This window comes from Mobula hypostoma, chromosome 21 (assembly GCF_963921235.1).
Source record: "Mobula hypostoma chromosome 21, sMobHyp1.1, whole genome shotgun sequence".
Taxonomy (NCBI): Eukaryota; Metazoa; Chordata; class Chondrichthyes; order Myliobatiformes; family Myliobatidae; genus Mobula; species Mobula hypostoma.
In genome coordinates, this window is record NC_086117.1 from 44308658 (window position 1) to 44332199 (window position 23542).

Here is a 23542-nt window from a genome sequence, read left to right on the forward strand (position 1 = left end):
TTGTAGACTCATTTAGAAAATCAGGAATTATGGACTACAATGAAACTTGGCTGCATAGATTCAGAATTGTGTTGTCTACAGAAAGCAGAGGGAAGTAGTAAGGGTAGATTCATCAATTCCTTGATGATACAAAGTTTGGTGGAGTGTTATAGAAGGTTGTTGCCAGTTACGGCAGGACATTGTTAGGATACTGAGCTGGACTGAGAAGTAATGGATGAATTCAATCAGGGAAGTGTGACGTGGTACACTTTGAAATTGGAATATTCAGTTCAAGTTTCCTCTTTGTAAAAATGATGTGAGTGCTTTAGAGAGGCTGCAGAGGAGTTTTACCAGGATGCACCCTGGTTTGGAGAGCATGTGTTTCCTGGACAGGTTTAGCAATCCAGGGTTTTGTTCTTTGCACTGAAGGAGGATGATTGGTGAATTGATAAACACATTCAAGATGATAAGGGGCAAGCTCAAGTGGATATTCAGAGAGATTGTCCCAGGGCAAAAAGGCTAATATGAGGGACCATAGTCTCATGTGCTCAGAGGAAATGTCCTGCTAGGTGTGATGGTCGGGGCATTTGAATTAGGGACATTTAAGAGACTCTTGGATAGGCATATGGATGAAAGAAAATGGTGGGGTGGGGGAGCTATGTGGAAGGGAAAGGTCAGATTGATCTTAGAAACACGGAGAGGAGACATTAGTAACGTTATCATGGGAACAGGGATATCTTCACTTCTGGAAGTTTCCAGTGCTGTTTGTACGTCACTGTTACACGAACTGAAGTCCTGTTCAACACAAATCCTCTTTCTCCTTTACACACGGGCATGAAGCTCTCAGTCCGTGACTGACGGTAGCAATGTCGGAAACGTGATGACTCAGATTATCAGCGGGTCATTTTTTAATTCGAGATCACAAGAGGAACTTGTATTTGTTCATAGGCTACTGCGGTGTATAAAGTAGTCCAGACAAACTGGAGGTATTTCCAGAAATACAGGTGTCCGGTTCATCAATTAAAGAAACTGGAACTTCGAAAAAAAAAACTCTAAATTGGATTTGTCAGATAGATAATATTACATCTTATTTCAGAAAATGTGATCAAAGAAAAATTACACAAAGCTGGAGCTCTGACTGAGTTACCTACTGACCTTCTGGTCAGTCGTGGACATTTGCAGCTCCCCCAACCCGGAGCTGAACATTTCATTCAATATTTACCGAAGAGTAAATGTGTGGGGAATGCAGCAAGTTATGGGGCAAAGGAAACAGTTACTGGAGGGTGTGATAGGCAGGAACAGAACACTGATAGAGGTCGTTCGTGGGCAAAGCTCATTCAGATGGAAGGCAATGTGGCAAAGTCTGAGGTCATCCTCCTTGGGTCAAAGAGGAATAATTCAGAGAGGAGCAGTGGGCAATTGACTAGATCGATCACTGCAATAGCATTGTTGGTCTGCAGCGGATTATTACACTGATGGGTCTGTGGCCACACAGTTTACACTTCCCTTCTCATTGCAACTTTCAAACACGTTCCATTGTGGTGTCCATCCAATCCTCCTGTGAAGCTCAACTCCAGAGGGCCCCTAGGGCAGATACCAACCCACTGTTCAACATCACTGGACTTCCTGGTTGTTCTGTGGAGGTCTTCAAATCAATAACCGTGCAGTCAGGAAGCAGCATTTAGAAAGTCTCATTCAGTTTCTGTTCCTTTGTTTCTATACGGATTTCTCGTTACACAGACCTGGTGTAATACAGAACAAAAATGCAATAGGAGGGTTAACTCATTTGTTTTGTGTCTGGTGCAGTTTAATCGAACTGATTCACCTCGGAGAGAAGGACCGTTTAATGAATACTGGAACTCTGAACTACAACGCCGGCTTTCACATGCGTTGACACGAAAGAGTTACCGATGATGCTTTAATAAGTGAAATTTCTGCTCATGACTGAGCGCGAGACACTGAATTACCTTAACCTTCTTCCTTGCCTGTGTGCTAATATAACCTGAGCAAAGCAATTTAAAATAATAATACAAATTTGTGCATGAAACAGTTGTTCCTCATTTTTTCCCTGAGAATTTGTGGCTACTTCTGGCTCCCATTATGTCGCTGCTGGAACGAGGCCAGTCAGTGTTTGTTGCGCTTCACACAGCAGCGCCGTCGTAACCTGTATCAGTGTCGCCCTGGTCACTCAGTGTAACGAGCACCGTCTATTCCTTTCTTTGTCTACAATATCCATCACCTTTCGCCAACACCTGTCCGCTCACACTGAGATGCTGAGGCGTTTTTCTTGGTGCTGAGAACGATTTAATGGAAGCTCTGGTTGATGTTTAACGACGGAATATGGGGCAGGAGGGAGTCTGACTCGAGAACGAGTGTTAGGTGAATCTCTCGACGAAACGTTTTAAATCAAAACATCAACCCATTTTTTTTCCATGAGAAAACTTCCTGCGGTTCTCACAGAAAATACGGACGGATGCAGAGATAAGGACGTCATTAAGAGAGTTGATTGAATGTTTGATCACAGATAGATCTTAAGATGAGAGGGTAAGGTGGGTCCAGGCTGCAGGCGAGGGGGTTGTGGTGTAAAATAATGGAAGGCAAGGCAAGTGTAGAGGAAAGACAGACTCGCAAATGGACACGGTGATCAGTGTTTATTAATAAGAGTTCGAACAAAACACGAGGATGTGACTAAACACATTGATGAAGGTAGAGCCGTAGACGTAGTGCATATGGATTTTAGCAAGGCATTTGAGAAGGTATTCCATGCAAGGCTTATTGAGAAAGTCAGGGGGCATGGGATCCAAGGGGACATTGATTTGTGGATCCAGAGCTGGCTTGCCCACAGAAGGCAACAACTGATTGTAGACGGGTTATATTCTGCAGGGAGGCCGGTGACCAGTGGTGTGCCTCAGGGATCTGTTCTGAGACCCCTATTCTTTGTGATTTTTATAAATGACCTGGATGAGGAAGTGGAGGGATGGGTTAGTAAATTTGCTGATGACAAAGGTTGGGTGTGTTGTGGATAGTGTGGAGGGCTGTCAGAGGTTACAACGGGACATTTAAGGTTGCAGAACTGGGCTGAGAAGTGGCAGATGGAGTTCAACCCAAATAAGTGTGAGGTGGTTCATTTTGGTTGGTCAAATATGATGGCAGAATGTAGCATTAATGGTAAGACTCTTGGCAGTGTGGAGGATCAGAGGAACCTCGGAGTGCAAGTCCATAGGACACTCAAAGCTGCTGCGCAGGTTGACTCTGTGGTTAAGAAGGCATACAGTACATTGCACTTCATCAATCACGGGATTGATTTTTAGAGCTGAGAGGTAATGTTGCAGCTATATAGGACCCTGGTCAGACCCCACTTGGAGTACTGTGCTCAGTTCTGGTCCCCTCACTACAGGAAGGACGTGGAGACCATAGAAAGCGTGCAGAGGAGATTTACAAGAATGTTGCCTGTATTGGGGAGCATGCCTTATGAGAATAGGTTGAGTGAACTCGGCCTGTTCTCCTTGCAGTCATGGAGGATGCGAGGTGACCTGATAGAGGTGTATCAGATGATGAGAGACTTTGATCGTTTGGCTAGTCAGAGGCTCTTTCCCAAGGGCTGAAATAGCTAGCATGAGAGGCACAGGTTCAAGGTGCTTGGCAGTATGTACAAAGGAGATGTCAGAGGTAAGTTTTTATGCATAGAGTAGTGAGTGCATGGAATGGGCTGCCGGCGGCGGTGGTGGAGGCAGAAATGATAGGGTGTTTTAAGAGACTCCGGGATAGCTACATGGAGCTTAGAAAAATAGAGGGCTGTGGGTAAAACCTCGGTATTTGTGTTGGGCACGTGGCCAAGTGGTTAAGGCGTTCGTCTAGTTATCTCTGACTGCAGGCTCATAATGAGTTAGCTGTTACTGCGAATACAAACTAACAGCAACATAACTCTACAGTGCATGAGATTAATGACGAAAAGGCCATTACCAGTAAATAAATACATTTTCAATTGGGTGTTTCATTTTGCTGTTTAATATAAAAATTCAGTTGATTAATAAGTTAGGCTTGTTGAATTAACCAACAGGATTTGTGTTGTTAACATTTTGGCCAATAAGATGCCTGTGAAAAGTACGGGTAGTCATTTTCTACAGAGAGCGCAGGACCAAAAAAGTTTCAAGAAAGATGGAGAGAAGAAACAGACAATGAACACTCACAGAACCAAATTTCTTCAATTTGTTTGTTATAGCTTAAAACATTTTATCAATACAATTTCAATCTAAGTTGAGCCTGTTGTGAGCTAAATTATTACATTCTGGCAAACATTAAATTTGCATGGGTGTCTGTCGGTATTCATAGAGCTCATTGCCTTAGCTTCCCTTAGAAGGAATGTTAAAACTTTTTTTGCGGATACCCGAATCATATCCACCCTCGACTCATTTATTTACTGGTAATTCCCTTTTCATCATTAATCCCATGCATTGTAGAGTTATGTCACTGTTAGTTTGTATTCACAGTAACAGCTAACTCATTATGATCCGACAGTGAGAGGGGTACACTATAATGCCTGCCCAATCTATTCAACGGCAAGTGGAAACTTAACAGTAATCTTCACTATAGATTGACAGCTTCCTTTCATGATGAGCATGAAATCAGAAAATGTCTCAAATTTCATACCACTACCAAATGATAAATATCATTCAAATTATTACAAGATAAACTGGGCCAGCAAGTCCTCTTCAACAGACACCCCATCCCAATTATAAAGAAGGCATTCTCAAAAAGACAAACTGTGCTGGGTAAATACGTATCCTCTCATGGAGAGATCCTGTAGGAGTTAGACATAGGTCTGATAATCTGAGGGAGAGGTGTATAGATCAGGAAGCCTACGGATCTGCTGGACTATCCAAGGCACTGACAGTGCAAAGAAACTTCACCCTCTTTCAAGAGTGGGTAGATTAGTTGTAAATGAAACAATGAGCTTTTAACCTCTTTCAAACACCTCCTACCTACACCTTCATTAGATTTGTCATCTCTGTCATTTCATCAACATACCTTCATTCTCACTGTTGTTACCTCCAGGCTCAATGTCCCCAATACTTCCCCTCCCAACTTCCAGTTCCCAGCTTCTAAATATCGACACCCCAAAGCTTCTGCCATTATCTAAACCACCATCTGAGCTGTCCGTGACAGTGTGGGGAGCCAGAGAGCTTGGGCTGCGAGGTTTCCAGAGCACCTGAAATTGGTTACCAGATTTGTTAATCCCGGTGTTTTCTGTTTGATCCTGTTAGTTATATTGACTGGCACGTGTTTTCTACGTTCTGAGATGATTTCTGCAGATCCCCGACTAACAGTTTTGAGAATGTTCCGTCTTGCAGTATTGCACTGCCAAACCATCGATGTTCTGTTCGAACTCTTGTTCATAAACCCTGGTCACCGTGTCCATTTGCGGGTCTGTGTTTCCTCCACACTTGTCTTGCCTTCTACTATTTTACACACCCCACCCCTACAGACTGGACCCACCTCACCCTCTCTTAAAATCCTAGAATGATCAAAATTCAATCAAATATCTTAATGGCGCCGTTGTCTCAGCGTCCGTCCATATTTTCTGTGAGAACTGCAGGAAGTTCTTTGATGAAAAAAAAAGTGTTGCTCTTATGATTTCAATCACTTCATCGAGAGTTTCACCAAACTCTCATTCTCGAGTCAGTTCCCTCCTGCCCCTTATTCCGTCGTTAAACATCAATCAGAGCTTCCATCAAATCGCTCTCAGCACCAACAAAAACGCCTCAACATCTCAGTGTGAGCGGACAGGTGCTGGCGAAAGCGGATGGATATTGTAGACAATGGGGATAAACAGACTGTGCTCATTGATTAGAGAAAATCTGCAGATGCGGAAAATCGGTGATCTCAGAGCGAGGGTGTTGAATCAGAGTGACACTAGGACCGAGTGTGTCTTTTGTTTCACGGTGTACTGGTTAACCGCTTCCGTAGCGGTTGCTGCGATTCCGATCGACGGGTTTACTGTACACCGTCCGGACAGATCTATTGAGTCTCTCAAAAGCAGACGTGGAGGAGTATGCTTCATGATCAACTCTTTTTGGTGCACAAATATGTATATCAGGGCTTTCTCAGTTCTGCTCACCAGGCATTGAATATCTCGCAGTGAAGTGCCGCCCATTTTACCTACCACGGGAGTTACCGTGGTCATTTTGGTAGTGGTATACATTCCACCTCAGGCCAGTGTCAATCAGGCTTTAGATGTTCGAAGTATTGGGATCAACATGCACGAAACAGCGCACCCTAATGCCAGTCTTGAAAAAATCACTGAGCAATTACCATCAACAGATCCCTTGCAATACCAGAAGAAACAACACACTGGACTACTGTTACACCACCATCAAGAATGCCACTGGTGCAATTCCACGCCCTCACTTCGGGAGGTCTGATCACCTGGCTGTACTTCTACACCCTGAGTAGAGGCAGAGACTGAAGACTGCAGCACCAGTCGTGAGGACCAAGAAGGTTCGGACAAGGGAAGCACAGGAGCGCTTACAGGACTGCTTTGAATTGCTGGACGGGACTGTATTCAGGGGTTCATCTACGAAACTCAATGAACATGCTGCAGTTGTTATCAAATTCATTAAAACCTGTGTGGATGTGTGTTTCCCTACAAAGATTTACTGTACATTCCCAAACCAAAACCATGGATGAACCAGGAGGTATGTCATCTGCTGAAGGCTAGATCTCTGGCATTCAGGGCTGGTAACCCAGGTCTGTACCAGAAAACCAGGAAGGATTTGTGGAGGGTTATTTCAAGGGCAAAGAAAAAATTTCGAACTAGGTTGGAGGAAAAATCGAATGTACGACAACTCTGACTGGGTTTGGAAGACATGACTTCCGACAAAGTGAACCCCAGTAACGTGAACAGCAGCGATGCTTCACTACCACATGAACTCAACGCCTTCTATGTACACTTTGAAAGGGAGAATATAACGACAGCTGTGAAGATCCCTGCTGCACCAGGTGACCCTGTGATCTCTGTCTCAGAGGACGATGTTAGGCTGTCTTTAAAGTGAGTAAACCCTCGCAAGGCGGAAGGGAGTAGCTGGTGAGGCTCTGAAAACTTGTGCCAGCCAACTGGCGGGAGTATTCAAGGACATTTTCAACTTCTCACTGCTACGGTTGGAAGTTACCACTTGCTTCAAAAAGGGAGCAATTATACCAGTGGCTAAGAAAAATAATGTGAACTGCTTTAATAACTATTGCCCAGTAGCACTCGCATCGACAGTGATGAAATGCTTTGAGAGGTTGATCATGACTAGACTGAACTCCTGCCTCAGCAAGGACCTGGAACCACTGCAATTTTCCTATCGTCAAAATAGATCAATAGCAGATGCAATCTCAATGGCTCTTCACACGGCCTGAGATCACCTGGAGAATACAAACACCTATGTCAGGATGCTGTTCATCGACTATAGCTCAGCATTTAACACCATCATTCCCAGAAGTTACAGAATCTGGGACTCTGCACCTCCCTCTGCAACTGGATCCTCGACTTCCTAACTGGAAGACCACAATATGTGAAGATTGGTGGTAACATATCCTCCTCGCTGACGGTCAACACTGGTGTACTTCAACGATGTGAGCTTAACCCACTGCTCTACTCTTTATATGAACATGACTGTGTGCTTAGGCATAGCTCAAATACCATCGATAAACCTGCCGATCGAACAACCATTGTTGGTAGAATCTTAGATGGAGACGAGAGGGTGTAAATGCCAACTGGTGGAGTGGTGTCACAGCAACAACCTTGCACTCAACATCAGTAAGACAAAAGAGCTGATTGTGGCCTTCAGGAAGGGCAAGATGAAGGGACACATACTAATCCTCATAGAGGGATCAGAAGTGGAGAGAGTGAGCAGCTTCAACTTCCTGGGTGTCAAGATCTCCGAGGACCTAATCTGGTCCCAACACATGGATGCAGCTATAAAGAAGACAAGACATCAAATGCACTCCATTAGAAGTCTGAAGAGTTTTGGTATGTAAACAAGAACAATCAAAACTTTCTGTGGATGCACCGCAGAGAGCATTCTTACAGACTGCATCACTGTCTGGTCCGGGGGTTGGGGGCACTACTGCTCAGGACCGAGAGAAGCTGCAGAGGGTCATAAATTTAGTCTGCTCCATCTTGGGTACTAGCCTATAAAGTACCCAGGACATCTTCAGGGAGCCGTGTCTCAGGAAGGCAGCGTCCATTATTGATGACCTTCAGCACCCAGAGCATGCCCTTTTCTCACTGTTACAATCAGGTAGGGGGTACAGAAGCCTGAAGGCACACACTCAGCGATTGAAAAGATTCTTCCCCTGTGCTATCAGATTCCTAAATGGACATTGAACACCACCTCACTTTGTTAATATACATTATTTCTGTTTTTGTACGATTCGTAATCTATTCAATATACGCATACTGTAATTGATTGATTTTTCCTTCTTCTATATTCTATATTCTATATTCTGCATTGAACTGCTGCTATTAAGATAACAAATTCCACGACACATGCCGGTGATAATAAACCTGATTCTGATTCTGAAATCCACGCAACACACACCAAATGTTGAAGGAACTCACAGACCAGGCAGCATCTCAGGAAATGAGCACAGTCAATGTTATAGGCAGGGGCCATTTGGAAGGAACCTTCAAATGGCCTCGGCCTGAAAAGTCGACTGAACTCTTTTCCTGAGATGCTGCCTGTCCTGCTGAGTTCCTCCAGCACTTTGATGGTGCTCATTACAGTGAGAGAGCAAAGCTGCAGCAGGGCGGAACAGATACAAGTTACCCCGGTGCGGCTGTCAACATCAATAACAGGAGCCAAAAGTAACAACGAATTCTGAGGGAGAAAATGAGGAACAATTGTTTAATGCACTTTTTTAAAATTATTTTTTGAATTGCTATAGTTAGATTATATAAGCACACAGGTACGCAAGAGAGCTGAGGTGATTAGGAGTCTCAGACTCGCCCTGAGACATGAGGAGAGATTTCGAACTGAGCAGCAGAAATTTCACTTGTTAAGGCATCATCGGCAATTCGTCATTGTCAGCACACGTAAATGAACAGCCGGTGTTTTAGTTCAGAGTTTCAGCATTTATTAAACGGTCCTTCACTCCGAGGTGAATGGGATGGATTAAACTGCATCAGAGACAAAACAGAGAAGTTAACCCTCCTATTGCATTTTTGTTCTGTATTACACCAGATCTGTGTAACGAGACCCACAGTCTCGTATTACACTAGGTCTCCGTAACGAGACCCACAGCCCTGTATTACACTAGGTCTCCGTAACGAGACCCACTGTCCTGTATTACACTAGGTCTCTGTAATGAGTCCCACAGTTCTGTATAACACCAGGTCTGTGTAATGAGTCACACAGTCGTGTATTACACCGGGTCTGTGTAATGAGTCACAGAGTTCTGTATTACACCAGGTCTGTGTAACGAGAAATCTCTGTATTAACAAAGGAACAGAAACTGAATGAGACTTTCGAAATGCTGCTTCCTGACTGCACGGTTGTTGATTTGAAGACCTCCACAGAACAACCAGGAAGTCCACCGATGTTAAACAGTGGGTTGGTATCTGCCCTAGGGGCCCTCTGGAGTGGATCATCGCAAGAACATTGGATGGACACCACAATGGAAGGTGTTTGAAAGTTGCAATGAGAAGGGAAGTGTGGCCACAGACCAACCAGTGTTATAATCCGCTGCAGACCAACAATGCTATTGCAGTGATCAATCTAGTCAACTGCCCACAGCTCCGCTCTGAATTATTCCTCTTTGATCCAAGGAGGATGACCTCAGACTTTGCCACATTACCTTCCATCTGAATGAGCTTTGCCCATGACCGACCTCTATCAGTGTTCTGTTCCTGTCTATTACACCCTCCAATAACCGTTTCCTTTGTCCCATAACTTGCTGCGTCCCCCACACATTTATCCCTCGGTAAATATTGAATGAAATGTTCAGCTCGGGGTTTCAGGAACTGCGAATGCCCACGACTTACCGGAAGGTCAGTCGATCACCCAGACCCAGAAAAAAGTTTCAGTATTTTGTCTTTCAATGTACCCGCTGAAAGAAGAAATAATAGTATTTATTTGACAAATACAATTTAGATTTTTTTTTCGAAGTTGCAGTTTCTGTTACCGATGAACCGGACACCTGCATTTCTGGAAATATATCCAGTTTGTCTGGACTACTTTATACACCGCGGTAGCCTATGAGTAAATACTACAACTTCCTGCTTGATCTCGAATCGAAAAATGACCCGCTGATAATCTGAACCATCACGTTTCCAACATTGCTACCGTCAGTCACAGACTGAGAGCTTCATGCCCGTGTGTGAAGGACAAAGTGGATTTGTGTTGAACAGGAACTCAGTTCCTCTAACAGTGACGTGGAAAAAGCACTGGAAGCTTTCAGAAGTGAAAATATCCCAGTTCCCGTGATAACGTTACCAATGCCTCATCTCCACGTTTCTGTGAAACTTCACTGGGCTCATTGCTCAGACAACATACACACTGAACCCTATCACCCACCAGCCAACGAACGCCTCTCCTGAAACTCCAGGTACCATCCATTAGATTGGATCCATTCCCCAGAGTCAAGTGCATTCCAGAAATCTCCAGTCCGTCGTGATACTGATCTCCATTGCACCAAATGTCTATCCTTAATCCTCAGAACATTGTCGATTTTCATTCATTCAAATTTCAAAGGAAGTACTTACTGAACATCTTTCCGAGACACTGTCCGAGACACTATACGACTTTCAGAGCAGTATCCTTAACGCCTCGTCTCTTCAGCTGTTCGTCTGTTGGCCGATGAAACGAGAGACAATGTTAGGCGACCCACGTTAGTGTTCAGAGTTCTGTACTTGCTACAGGGTCACTATCTGTCACTGAGCACTAGGGTTTGCACAGTAACGAAGCAAATTTAGAGCCACACTGACATCAGAAAACAGAGAATCCAAAATTTCATTCTTCCTTTGGCAGAGTCTGTAAATCCAACACCACAATCTGACCAAGAGCAGCAGTGTGTTCCGCTCTTAACAAGCCCTCTTCCCCCAGTTCAGGGGCATTTCGGGATGGAGACGAAATGCTGACATTGCTCTGTGTCACCTGGTATCAAGAAACAAAACTGACGCAGCCTGAAGATTCCGTATTCTGCCCAGACCAAAGATCACAACTGCACCAGGAGGTGACAGCTCAGCCTCTCACCCATTCAGTGGGGTCCAGGCAGCCCGTGCATCTCCCTCCCCACAGACTGAACTAACAAGATGCAACTGACGTCACTCTCAGGATCGAACTGATCCAGCTTCCTTCCTTGCAACATTCAACATCGAACATAGAACAGTCTCTGCTCTTTGGCCCACAGAGTTGGGTGGCCATTTTATCCTACTCCAAGATCAACCTACACCTTTCCTCCCACATAGCACCCCTCCTCCCATTTTTCTCCAATGTATGTGCTTATCGAAGAGTCTCTTAAATGTCCCTAATTCTGATGCCCCTCCCATCACACCTTGCAAAGCCTTTCCTCCGATCACCTGAGACTACGGATGGTCCCTCATATTAGCCTTTTTTGCCCTGGGACGATGTCTCCGTATATCCACCTGATGTTGCCTCTTATCATCCTAAATGTGTCTATCAATTCACCGCTCATCCTTCTTCACTGCAAAGAGAAAAACATTGGATTGCTATACCTATCCACAAAACACATGCTCTCCAAACCATGGTGCATACTGGTAAAACTCCCCTGCACCCTCCCTAAAGCACTCGTATCATTTATATAAGGAGGCAACCTGAACTGAATATAATATTCCAATTCCAAAGTGATTGAATTCATCCATCACTTCTCAGTCCAGCTCAGTATCCAATCAATATCCTGCTGTAACTGGCACAACCTTCTATACTACTCCACTAAACTTTGTATCATCTAGGAATTGAGGAATCTACTCTTTCTACCTCCCTCTGCTTTTTGTAGACAACACAATTCTGAATCCACACAGCCAAGGTTCACTGTAGTCCATGATCCCTGATTTTCTAAATGAGTCTACAATGAGAAATCTGTTACAAACATATCACTAAAATCCATATATAACAAACCAGTCCACTGCTCCACCTTCATCAATGTGTTTTGCCATTTCCTCAAAGAATTCAGTCAGGCCTCTGATTTACAACATGCTCACACAAACTCATGTTGTCTATCCCTAATCAGACTATGTTTTTCCAAATTCTCCAGCACGTCATTTTTCTTTACATTGACATATTCTGGAAGATCAGACTTTCCGATTCTGTCCTCACATTCATCAAGGACCCTCTCACTAAAAATACTCATTAAGAATCGCCCCTCCCTACTGAGACTCTTGCCACATGTTTCTTCTATCCATGATCCTCTACACTCACTCTGGTTATCCTCCTGTTTATTATGCCATGTCTGATCTTTCCTTCCTAAATCTGTATCTTTGTCCTGTTTCCTCCTGTATTTCTCTTTCATCCTCTTGATGTTCAACATAACTTGGCAACTATGGTTCCTTGACCCTATCATCCTTGCCCTCTGTTAATGAGACAAACCTATCCAGAAGTCCATTCCGTCAGTCACATATGGGCATATGGACAAATTTAAGGTCGGGGCTTGTATGGGAGGCAGGGTTTGCAGGTCGGCACAATATTGTGGGCCAAAGGGCCTATATTGTGCTGTACTATTCTATGTTCTATGTTCACACACAAGGAACAATTATCCTTTCAAGCTGGAAATGCATGAGACTTTGTAGGAAACTGCAGTGCCAGGAGGAATTGCAGGACAATGATAAAATGATACAGTCTCCAAACCAGTGTCAGGATCGAACTCGCATCATGAAACCATGCGGCTTCAGCTCCACCAGCTGTGCTAAGCCACAGTTTCAGAGTGACCAACCTCTTCCTGAAGATATTGTCCTATTCCAGACTCTTACCCAGATTTCCATCCAGTGGTTCGCGAACCTCGTACTGGGAACCAACCAACTCCCGCAGTGCCTCTTCTGTAATAGACAGACAGTGATGTGTTGCTGTTCAGTTGAGCTGATCACTGTGATTGTTTCTACATTCAATACAGACATCGGGGAATCTTTGCTGTTTCCTTTTTGGATTACCCTGAACCTATTGCATGGACTGAAGCCATTTGGACAACAGTTGAGTGTTCAATAACAGCTCCATCCCCCGCCCACCCTGCATCATCACCCCCATCAGAACACTGTTCTACTCCTTTATCTCTCCAGTATCAGGTTCAAAACATCAATATTGCTGGCTGTTGTAGACGCTGCTCCCAGAGTAGAGCCGGGGAAGTGGTGGGAAGGGAACCTCACCCGTCACTGTCAGCAGAGGGAGAGGCAGAAGGAGATGTGAACACTTACCCAGTTCCCGCATATCGAGCTCCCTCAGGGCAGAGTCAGACTCATACTCCTCATGCAGGGCCTCCTCTGGAATAAATACAACAGGCTGTAAGGTATCCTGACCTCTCAGCATTGACTATTTTGGAAATGGATGCCTGTCCCTCTGTATAATGTTCCCCACTGAGTTGAATCCATAATGGACAATGTGCACGTGGCATAATGGAAAGGTGTGTAATGAATAGATGGAAGGTGGTGAAAAGACATAGTGTCTCTGCCTGCCGGACAGGTGTCTTATTAGTGAGCCACCACCAACCTATGTGGACATTATTGTGGACAGACACTCCTTTTTCCCACCACACTGAAAGCAACAAATAATTTGTCTGATTGCTGCCTTGTGCTGTCCAGGTGTTGTTCAGAATTCCAGATTGCTCAGTGATTCTATCCATCTCAATGAAGTTGGGATTTGTTGGAAGGATTGAGCTGGTGTTTCGCCTAAACACGTTCAGCACTGCCGAACACACTGAGGTTGGAGCAGAGGTGTCGTCCTCCTTTACCGCCCTTGGAGAATGGCTGCAGAGACACAGACTGTGACTTGGGAGGTGCAGCTGCATTCTCTTATCACCTCTGCCTGCCATGCTAATCCCTGAGGATTCAACACTGTTCTGGGGCTTGGCTGAGACTAGACTGCACAGGAAGAGATAATCGGTGTTGGAGTCACTCACCTGCCCCAGCAGAATGGAGGGCGACCACAGACAACACGACCAAAAGCCCGAGAAGGGAGAATGCCTTCATTATTGCAGCTGTGATGTCAAGTTGTGTGCTGCATTCCTCCCGTCCTTTAAATACCCTCTTATCATCACATCTCATAGCTGCTCCTCCCCACCTCAGCTTCCAGGAATATCTTTATCACATATCACTCTAGTTATCACCAAATTTGTTCTTTGGATTCTAGGTAATAATCAACCGAGATAATGTCACACCTCAACTCTCTCCCCACATAATGTAAAACTTTTTATTGTTCTTCCTTTTCTTATGTCAATTCCTGTTATTCAAATGAAGAAAGCGGCTTATCCGAGAGAGTCAGGGGGATATGAACAGACCCAAGAGTGTGGTGCTGCTGAGGGGAGAGGGGGAAATGGTGATTCAAATAATCCCAGGTTCACCACGGCTTCAGATACACATGAGGTGAAATCATAAAAGTTTGTCTCACACTGAGACCACCTCTGGATTAGTTCCAGCACAACGCACTTCCCTCTTTCAGTGATTCTCACTTTTCTCCAGACTCATTCTCAGGTTCCTACTTCACCACAGGTTCTCTCCATCCACCCTCGTGCCCACCTCTGGAGTGCACTGAACTCTAAGTCAATATGTGTTTGCTGCCCTGACCTTGATCCTGACATCACTGACAGCTTGTCATACTTAATGAAAGCAGTTTCTCAGTTCAGAACCAACCTCTTCACACCACATTTCTGGATCGGCCTGTTTACCCACTGTGATGTACCTCTTCTTGCCCAAGTCTGTGATCCAATGGGACCCACCTTCTCCAGCTCTGCTTCCTCCCCCATCCCCAGTCGACCCACATTCACACTGCACCAGGCCACAGAGAACAATGGGACCAGTGTGACCCAGGATCAAACTTCAAACCCGACTGATCAGAACTTCATATACTGCAAATATTGAACAGTTTAGGCAATGTCTGAGGTGGGAGAGAGATGTAATGATTCTGATTTACCAGATCTTCAAAACTCTTACCGGATCTTCAAGAACCAGATCCTTTCAGCTCCAGGAACAAGTATTTCAACCCAAATAAAATCAGGAGTTCCAACCACTTCTTCGTCATCTCAGATGAAATTATTCCTGATTGAACCCTGTGCTTTTCTCTTGAAAGTCGCTTCCACCACATAAGGAGATCCTGTTTTCCCAACTCCTGTCCCATATATTCTCTAGTATTTTTGTACAGTACTGGAAGACGATTGGACTCAAAGTGTAACTGCTGGCTGTCTCGGTAATCGCATTACACCTATTTTGCTGCAACGTAATCAGTCTCTATCAATGTCCAGCAATTCACCCCAAATTAAACTTCTTACCACTTACACCAGGGCTGATTTACAGCAACCAGTTAGTCTCCCAGCATGCACTTCTCTGGGACATGGGAGGATTCAAGATCACCAGGGGTAAAGCACAGAGTCACTGGGAGATGGCACAATCCCACACAGACAGTACCATGGGTCAGGATCGAAGCCGTCTCTCTGGAGCTGTGAAATTAAAGAACTAACATCAGTCACTGAAACTATCACTGCTTCCTCTTGTGTGACATTCATTTGTATGAGATTTTAGTCTCCGTGTTGGTCTTCAGCTCCCTGTGGGCTTCATCCACACTGCTCCCATAGTCTCTGACAGATTTCATTTCCAATACCTTCCTCAACTGGCAAAGCTGACATCTGATCAGAATGAATCCTCTACCACCCCTCTCAGTCCACCACGTTGGTTTTGGTGACAGACCCGGAAGAACCTGTCTCACCAACCGTACTTCCCTATTTTCCCTCCACCTTTCAAACCCTCTCATTTGTGAACATTTCCCATCCTCTCTCTGCTCACTCCTCCTACTCTGCCCCTCGGTGCCTCTGTGATTCACTCTCTGATACCCTGCAACATGTGACACCAGTGGTTCTGTGTCAATGCCCACTGTTCACACCTATGTTCTGATAGTCGCTATTGCATTAGGTTGAAGCTTTCTAGTGAGTTTTCATTCTTACTTTGTGATGACTCATCCTGTCTACCAATTGTCCTTTACTGTAACTCAGTTGCCCCTGCTCTCTGAGTAGAGTTGGCTTCACCTTCAATTATATTGGAGTCTGTTTTCCTTTCACTATCTAATATCACCTCTGGTTGGGCAGTGCATTACCACTATACCCAAGTGTAGTCTGAGTGGTTCCGACATCTCTTAATCAACTCCTCTTGGGAGGTTTCTATAAGGTAAGTCATGCCACATTCTAAATTCCTTATCTTCTACATTTATACAGTATTGAATGGATTCATCTGGTTCCCCTACTATAATTTCCTCTTCATGTCTTCCACCGAACCCATACTAATGTTTGATTTCTCTTCAGCTTGAATTTTTCCTTTTGTCCTTCCCCTTTGCAGAGATCTTTTACTAGGGGTAGGTTGTAGATAGAGATCGGACTCTGGGTCAATATGTACTCCCTGCCCTAGAGGCAATTGATGGTTCTTATGGAGAATTTTTACTAGAACATTTCCATCTTCTGGTTTCAACCAAAAAAACTGGCAAGTTTGCCTTCTGACTTTCCTCTGCATAAGATATAGAAGCCAAGCAGCCCACCAGGTTATGTTTCCCTTGTAGGACCAATTTTCTTACTGGAGCTGTATCTCCAGGATTAGTTGAGAAAAGTCAATCTTTTTATTGCATCTCTTCTTGTTTCCTTGGTTTTGTTTTCAAGCTGAAACAGCTGCTACATATTTCAAAAGATTTTTGCAGTTCTTTCATTATATTGGACACATACCTGAGATAATTTTCTACGACCAAATCCTCAGTAGATGTTCCAGAACAAAGTTCCGCGTAATTAGGCTTTGTATCTGAACATTAAATAATATGGTGAGTAGCCAGTGTCTTCATTCTGAGTGTGGTTGTAGCAGTGTACCCAATGTCCAAAATAGTGACTCCATTTGCTCCTTTTCTTGGCATCAATAGTTCCTAGAACGTCTAACAATGTCCTGTTAAATCTCTCCTGATGAGGATTGCCTTGAGGATGATATGACGTTCTCCATGAATTCTCAGCTCCATTCTCGCTCAGTAACTCATGTTTGAGGGGGCTTTTAAAATCCCTTCCCTGATCACTGCACTTTCTTCTAGGGAGCCATAATGAATAAAGTATTTCTCCAACAACACTATTGCAAGTATGGATGCTTTCTGAACCTTTGAGGGAAAGGCTTGAGTGTATCTGGTGTCATGATCAGCAATGACTAAGGCTCCTGCAGTGTGACTTGAATTGGGCTCTTTGGAAGGAAAATCCATCGGCACTAGATCAAGTGTTCCAGGGCTTTGAAGCTTTCAGAAAGGAGCAAATTGTTTAGCTGGTGTTTTTCTCTGAATACAATGAATGACACTTACAGTAACCATCAAATTCAAGCTTCATTCATGGTCAATAGAAATTATCTCCAACTGATCTGTAAGTGTTTTTAAATCCTTGATGACCCGAGTCATCATTGAATGACTGTAGCATGATCTTCCTGTATTTCTCAGGCAAAATGAACTGGGAATGTTGAGTTCTGCTTGGATATGAAGAAATCCTCTTTAAGACTTTGTTCCTCAACTCCAGATTTCACCATTCTCTCATAAGGTAGCTATAGTAGGGTGTCTTGTCTTCTCAATGTTTGAAATATCTCCCTTGAAAATGCCTGCCCGAATTGCACCTATACAGGTCACCTTGCTGGGCGACTGACTATTGAGCAAAGCTCAAGGCAGGTAACAGTTTTGCATTCAGCACAGTGAGCATGTAATGTGCTTGAGGAATTGCATGGTAGAAGTGCCCAGATGATCAACAGGTCCATCGGCCCATAGTCTTTGCTCTGATTGGCCAGCTGTGGAAAACTGGCATATTGCTTTATCACCTGAGGGAGGAATGTCCTCCCACTCTTGGTCAGTTACTGCCATCTGATCAGAGCTCCATAATAACACATCCGCATCAATGTTCTGTTGTTCAGGCTAAGATCATAGACAGACAACACTGTCTGCCAGCGATGATCTGTGGGATCCAGTTTTGCAGAGTTCAAAATTTTGGTTAGTGTGCTGTTGACAGTTGTCCCCTCGACCTTGGCACCATATAGATGTTCATTGTGTTTGACTACAATTGACCATTTCAATGCCAGAAACTACAATCTGTGAACAGGGTAGTTCCATTTGCACGGTGACAAACTTTGGTTAATGAAAGCAACAGGACTCAGTCCTTCACCTTGGTCTTGATGGAAAATGCCTCCTAACTTCACCTGTTCTCTGTAATTGCCTCTTCATTTAAAGCAGACGGTTGGAAATGTTTTCTGTTTTCTGGTTGGATGAGCCAGAACCTGCTGCACAGACAGAAGCCATTTGGACTATTGTGTGTTCGACACATCTCTCTTCCCAGCCCCACCCGGCTTCATCTTCCCGACCGAATCATCATTCTAATCCTTAGTCTTGACCCTTATAAATGTCAATGTTGTCCCCTGTTGAAGACGCTGCTCGCAGAGTAGAGCCAGGGTAGTGGTGGGAGGGGATCCTCACCCATCACTGTCAGCATGGAGAGATACAGGAGATGTGAATACTTACCCAACTCTGGCACATTGAGTCCCATGAGAGCTGAGTTAGTCCTGTGATCCTCATGTAGGGTCTCTTTTCGAATAAAGACATACGACTATAATGGCTGATTGGCAGGTGGCAAATGGTGGCAATGAAGGGAGCCTCTTCTGGTTGGATGCCAGTGTCTATTCGTGTTCCACAGGGGCCTGAGTTGGGACCGTTACTTTTTACATTATACTGTATGTCAGTTATTTGAAAGAAGAAATTGATGGCTTTGTGGCAAATTTTGTGGTGATATGATGATAGTTGTAAGGGCAGGAAGTTTTGAGGAAGCAGAGAGGCTACAGAAGGACTTAGGAGAATGGTAAAGAGGTCGCAGATGGAATAGAGTGTCCATTACTTTATTGCTGTGCACTTCGGCAGAAGAAATAAAAGCACAGACTATTTTTAAAATGGAGAGAAATTACCAAAGCCTGGTGTGCAAAGAGACTTGAGAATCCTCATGCAGAATTCCTTTAATGTTAATTTGCAGATTGAGTTGGTGGTGAGGAAGGCAAATGCAATTTAGCATTCATTTTGAGAGGACAGGAATATAAAGTAATGATGTCATGTTGAGGCACTGGTGAGGCCTTTCTTGGAGTATTGTGAGCAGTTTTGGGACCCTTATTTCAGAAAGGATGTTCTGATATTGGAAAGGGTTCAGAGGAGGTTCATGAGAATGATTGAGGAAGTCAAAGGCATATCTTATGAGGAGCATTTGATAACTCTGGGCCATTTACTCAGTGGAATTCAGAAGAACGAGGAGGGATCTCATTGAAGTCTATGGAATTCTGAAAGCTCTTGATAGTGTTGCTGTGGAGTGGATATTTCCCATGCTGGAGAGTCAAAGACCAGAGGACACAACCTCAGAATAGAGGGACATCATTCAGAATAGAGATGAGGAAGAATTTCTTTAGCCAGAGAGTGGTGAATCTATGGAATTTATTGCCGAAGGAGAATGGGGAGACCAAGTCATTGGGTATATTTAAGGCAGGGGTTGATGGATATTGATTAGATAGGGCATGAAGGGGTACGGGGGAGAAGATAGGAGATTGGGGCTGATGAGGAAATAGATTGGCCATGATGAAATACTGGAGCGGACCCTTTCGGCAAAATGGCTGAATTCTGCCTCCCCCCATATCTAATGGTCGTCTAGTCCATTCGTATTATCTGTGCCATTAGTGTTCATATATGGTCTTATAACAACATTCTTTTTCACCCTACAGAAGCACTCCAGAACAGGTGTTATCCATACAGATACACAGCTGTGCTCTCATTGGTCCATTGATGTACAACACCAGATGAACACAGTAATTAATACTGAATAAGTTCAATATAGATTGTACATATTTCTGCTTTCCTGATGAATTTATGCAAAATTAATAGAGTTTTATTTCATCAGTTCAGGTGAAGTGAACTCAGAATGAACAGCTCATTATGAACATTAACTGATAAACTTTATGGAGACATTTTATCAATGGACAATTTGCATTCTGCTATTGTCAAACAAACCAGCCTCCCAAGACAGGGTTAAAGTGAGTTGAGGCCCCTCACTGCAGTGAAAAATAAGAACATCCCAGGAATATTCGTCCTTAGCATCTGTGGAACCAATTATGTTGACGTGTCTTCAACATGAAACTTTAACCAACTCTGCTGTTGCTACAGATTCTATCTGGCCTGCTGAGTGTTTCCTGTTTCACCTCCTTGTAAATTTTACAATCAACATTCCAGTTCATTTACAAGCAGGACCAAAATTAAAATCTGTAGCAGCAAATGAACACCCTGCCACATCATTTGGAGTATTTGCCTGTGAACTGTCCAGTGCTGTCATGGGCCCTCCATCATTCAGGATCACACATGGAAATTTGCTCTTCACACAGTGAAACTGCAGAGTAAGAGGAGTGAGCTGAGGGAGGATGGGAAATGTTCACAAATGAGAGGGTTTGAAAGGTGGAGGGGAAATAGAGAAGCACGGTTGGTGAGACAGGCTCTTCCAGGTCTGTCACCAAAGCCAATGGGGTGGACGGAGAGGGGTGGGAGAGGATTCATTCTGATAAGAGGTCCGAGTTGCCGGCTGAGGAATGTATTGGAAATGAAATCTGTCAAAAGCTTCCACAGAGTCACTAGGAGATGGTACAAACTCACACAGACAGCACCATGGGTCAGGATCGAACCCGTCCCTCTGCTGGAGTTGTGAGACAGAAGATCTATCGTCAGTCACTGAAAGCATCACAGCTTCCTATTGTGTGACATTTATTTCTATAAGATTTTAGTCCCTGTGTTGGTCCTCAGCTCCCTGTTGGCTTCAGCCACACTGCTCCCACAGCCTTTGGCAGATTTCATTTCCAATACATTTCTCAGCCGGCAACTCGGATCGCTGATCAGAATGAATCCTCTCCCACCCCTCTCCGTCCACCCCATTGGCTTTGGTGACAGACCCGGAAGAGCCTGTCTCCCCAATCCTGCTTCTCTATTTCCCCTCCACCTTTCAAACCCTCTCATTTGTGAACATTTACCATCCTCCCTCTGCTCACACCTGCTACTCTGCAGTTTCACTGTGTGAAGAGCAAATTTCCGTGTGTGAACTTGAATGATGGAGGACCCAAGACAGCACTGGACGGTACAAAGGAAAAGACGCCAAATGATGAGCCGGGTGTTCATTTGCTGCTGGGTACTTTAATTTTGGTCCTAGTTGTAAATGAACTGCAATGTTGATTATGAAATTTACAAGGAGGTGAAGCAGGAAACACTCGGCAGGCCAGACAGAATCTGTAGCAACAGCAGAGTTGGTTAAAGTTTCATGTTGAAGACACGTCAACATAATTGGTTCCACAGTTGCTAAGGACGAGTATTCCTGGGATGTTCTTATTTTTCACTGCAGTGAGGGGTCTCAACTCACTTTAACCCTGTGCCAGGTGGTTCGTGTGTTTGACGATAGCAGAATGCAAATGGTCCATTAGTAAAATGTCTCCACAAACTTTATCAGTTAGTGTTCATAATGAGCTGTTCATTCTGAGTTCACTTCACCTGAACTGCGGAAATAAAACTGTTATTTTTGCACAAATTTGTCAGGAAAGCAGAGATATGTACAATCTATATTGAATTTATTCAGTATTAATGACTGTGTACATCTGGTGTTGTACATCAATGGACCAATGAGAACACAGTTGTGTATCTGTATGGATAACACGTGTTCTGGAGTGCTTCTGTAGGGTGAAAAAGAATGTTGTTATAAGACCAGATATGAACACTAATGGTGTAGATAATGTGAATGGACTAGACGACCATAAGATATGGGGGAGGCAGAATTCAGCCATTTCGTCAAAAGGGTCTGCTCCAGCGTTTCATCATGGCCAATCGACTTCCCTCTCAGCCCCAATCTCCTGCCTTCCCCCCACATCCCTTCATGCCCTGACTAATCAAGATCCATCAACTCCTGTCTTAAATATACCCAATGACTTCGTCTCCCCATCCTCATTTGGCAACAAATTCCACAGATTCATTACTCTCTGGCTAAAGAAATTCTTCCTTGTCTCTATTCTGAACGGATGTCCCTCTATTCTGAGGTTGTGCCCTCCGGTCTTTGACTCTCCAATATAGGAAACACCCTCTCCACATCAACACTATCGAGGCCTTTTAAAATTCGATAGACTTCAATGAGATCACCCCTCATTGTTCTAAATTCCACTGAGTAATTGGCCCAGAGCTATCAAATGCTCCTCATATGTGCCGAAAAAGAGATTTTTGAAATTTTCGTTATTTTTTTTTCTCCAACGGCTTTCTGAGAGGCGGGACTGCGCAGGCGTGTGACGTAGGGCAGTGCAGCGCGGCAGATTTAAAAGGAACAGAGCCTCATAGAGCGGGCAGCGTAGTTTGCAGGCGGCGGAGTGAGCCGGGAGCAGAGTGAAGACTTAAGGGCTTCGGCTCACCGGGCTTAGGCGGAAGCGGGTGAGGCGAGGAAGGTTTGACATTCATTTTCTGTTGCTATTTGAGGAGAGGGGCATTATGACTGTGAGGGCAGTTTGCTGTTCTCGGTGTCGGATGTGGGAGGCCCTGGAGTCTCCAAGCCTCCCGGACGTCTACATCTGCGCCAAGTGCATCGAGATGCAGCTCCTAAGGGACCGCGTTACGGAACTGGAGCTGCAGCTCGATGACCTTCGTCTGGTCAGGGAGAGTGAGGAGGTGATAGAGAGGAGTGGAAGGCAGGTGGTCACGCCGGGGCCACGGGAGGCAGACAAGTGGGTCACGGTTAGGAGGGGGAAGGGGAAAAGGAAGGTGATGGGGAGTACCCCGGCGGCTGTGCCCCTTAACAACAGGTACTCCTGTTTGAGTACTGTTGGGGGGGACAGCTTACCCGGGGGAAGCGACAGTGGCCCTGCCTCCGGCACAGAGTCTGGCCCTGTAGCTCAGAAGGGTAGGGCAAGGAAGAGGAGGGCAGTTGTGATAGGGGACTCGATAGTAAGGGGGTCAGATAGGCGATTCTGTGGACGCAGTCCAGAGACTCGGATGGTAGTTTGCCTCCCTGGTGCCAGGGTCCGGGATATTTCTGATCGTGTCCAAGATATCCTGAAGTGGGAGGGTGAAGAGCCAGAGGTCCTGGTACATATAGGTACCAATGACATAGGTAGGAAAAGGGATGAGGTCCTGAAAGAAGAATATAGGGAGCTAGGAAGGGAGTTGAGAAAAAGGACCGCAAAGGTAGTAATCTCGGGATTACTGCCTGTGCCACGCGACAGTGAGAGTAGGAATGCGATGAGGTGGAGGATAAATGCGTGGCTGAGGGATTGGAGCAGGGGGCAGGGATTCAAGTTTTTGGATCATTGGGACCTCTTTTGGCGCAGGTG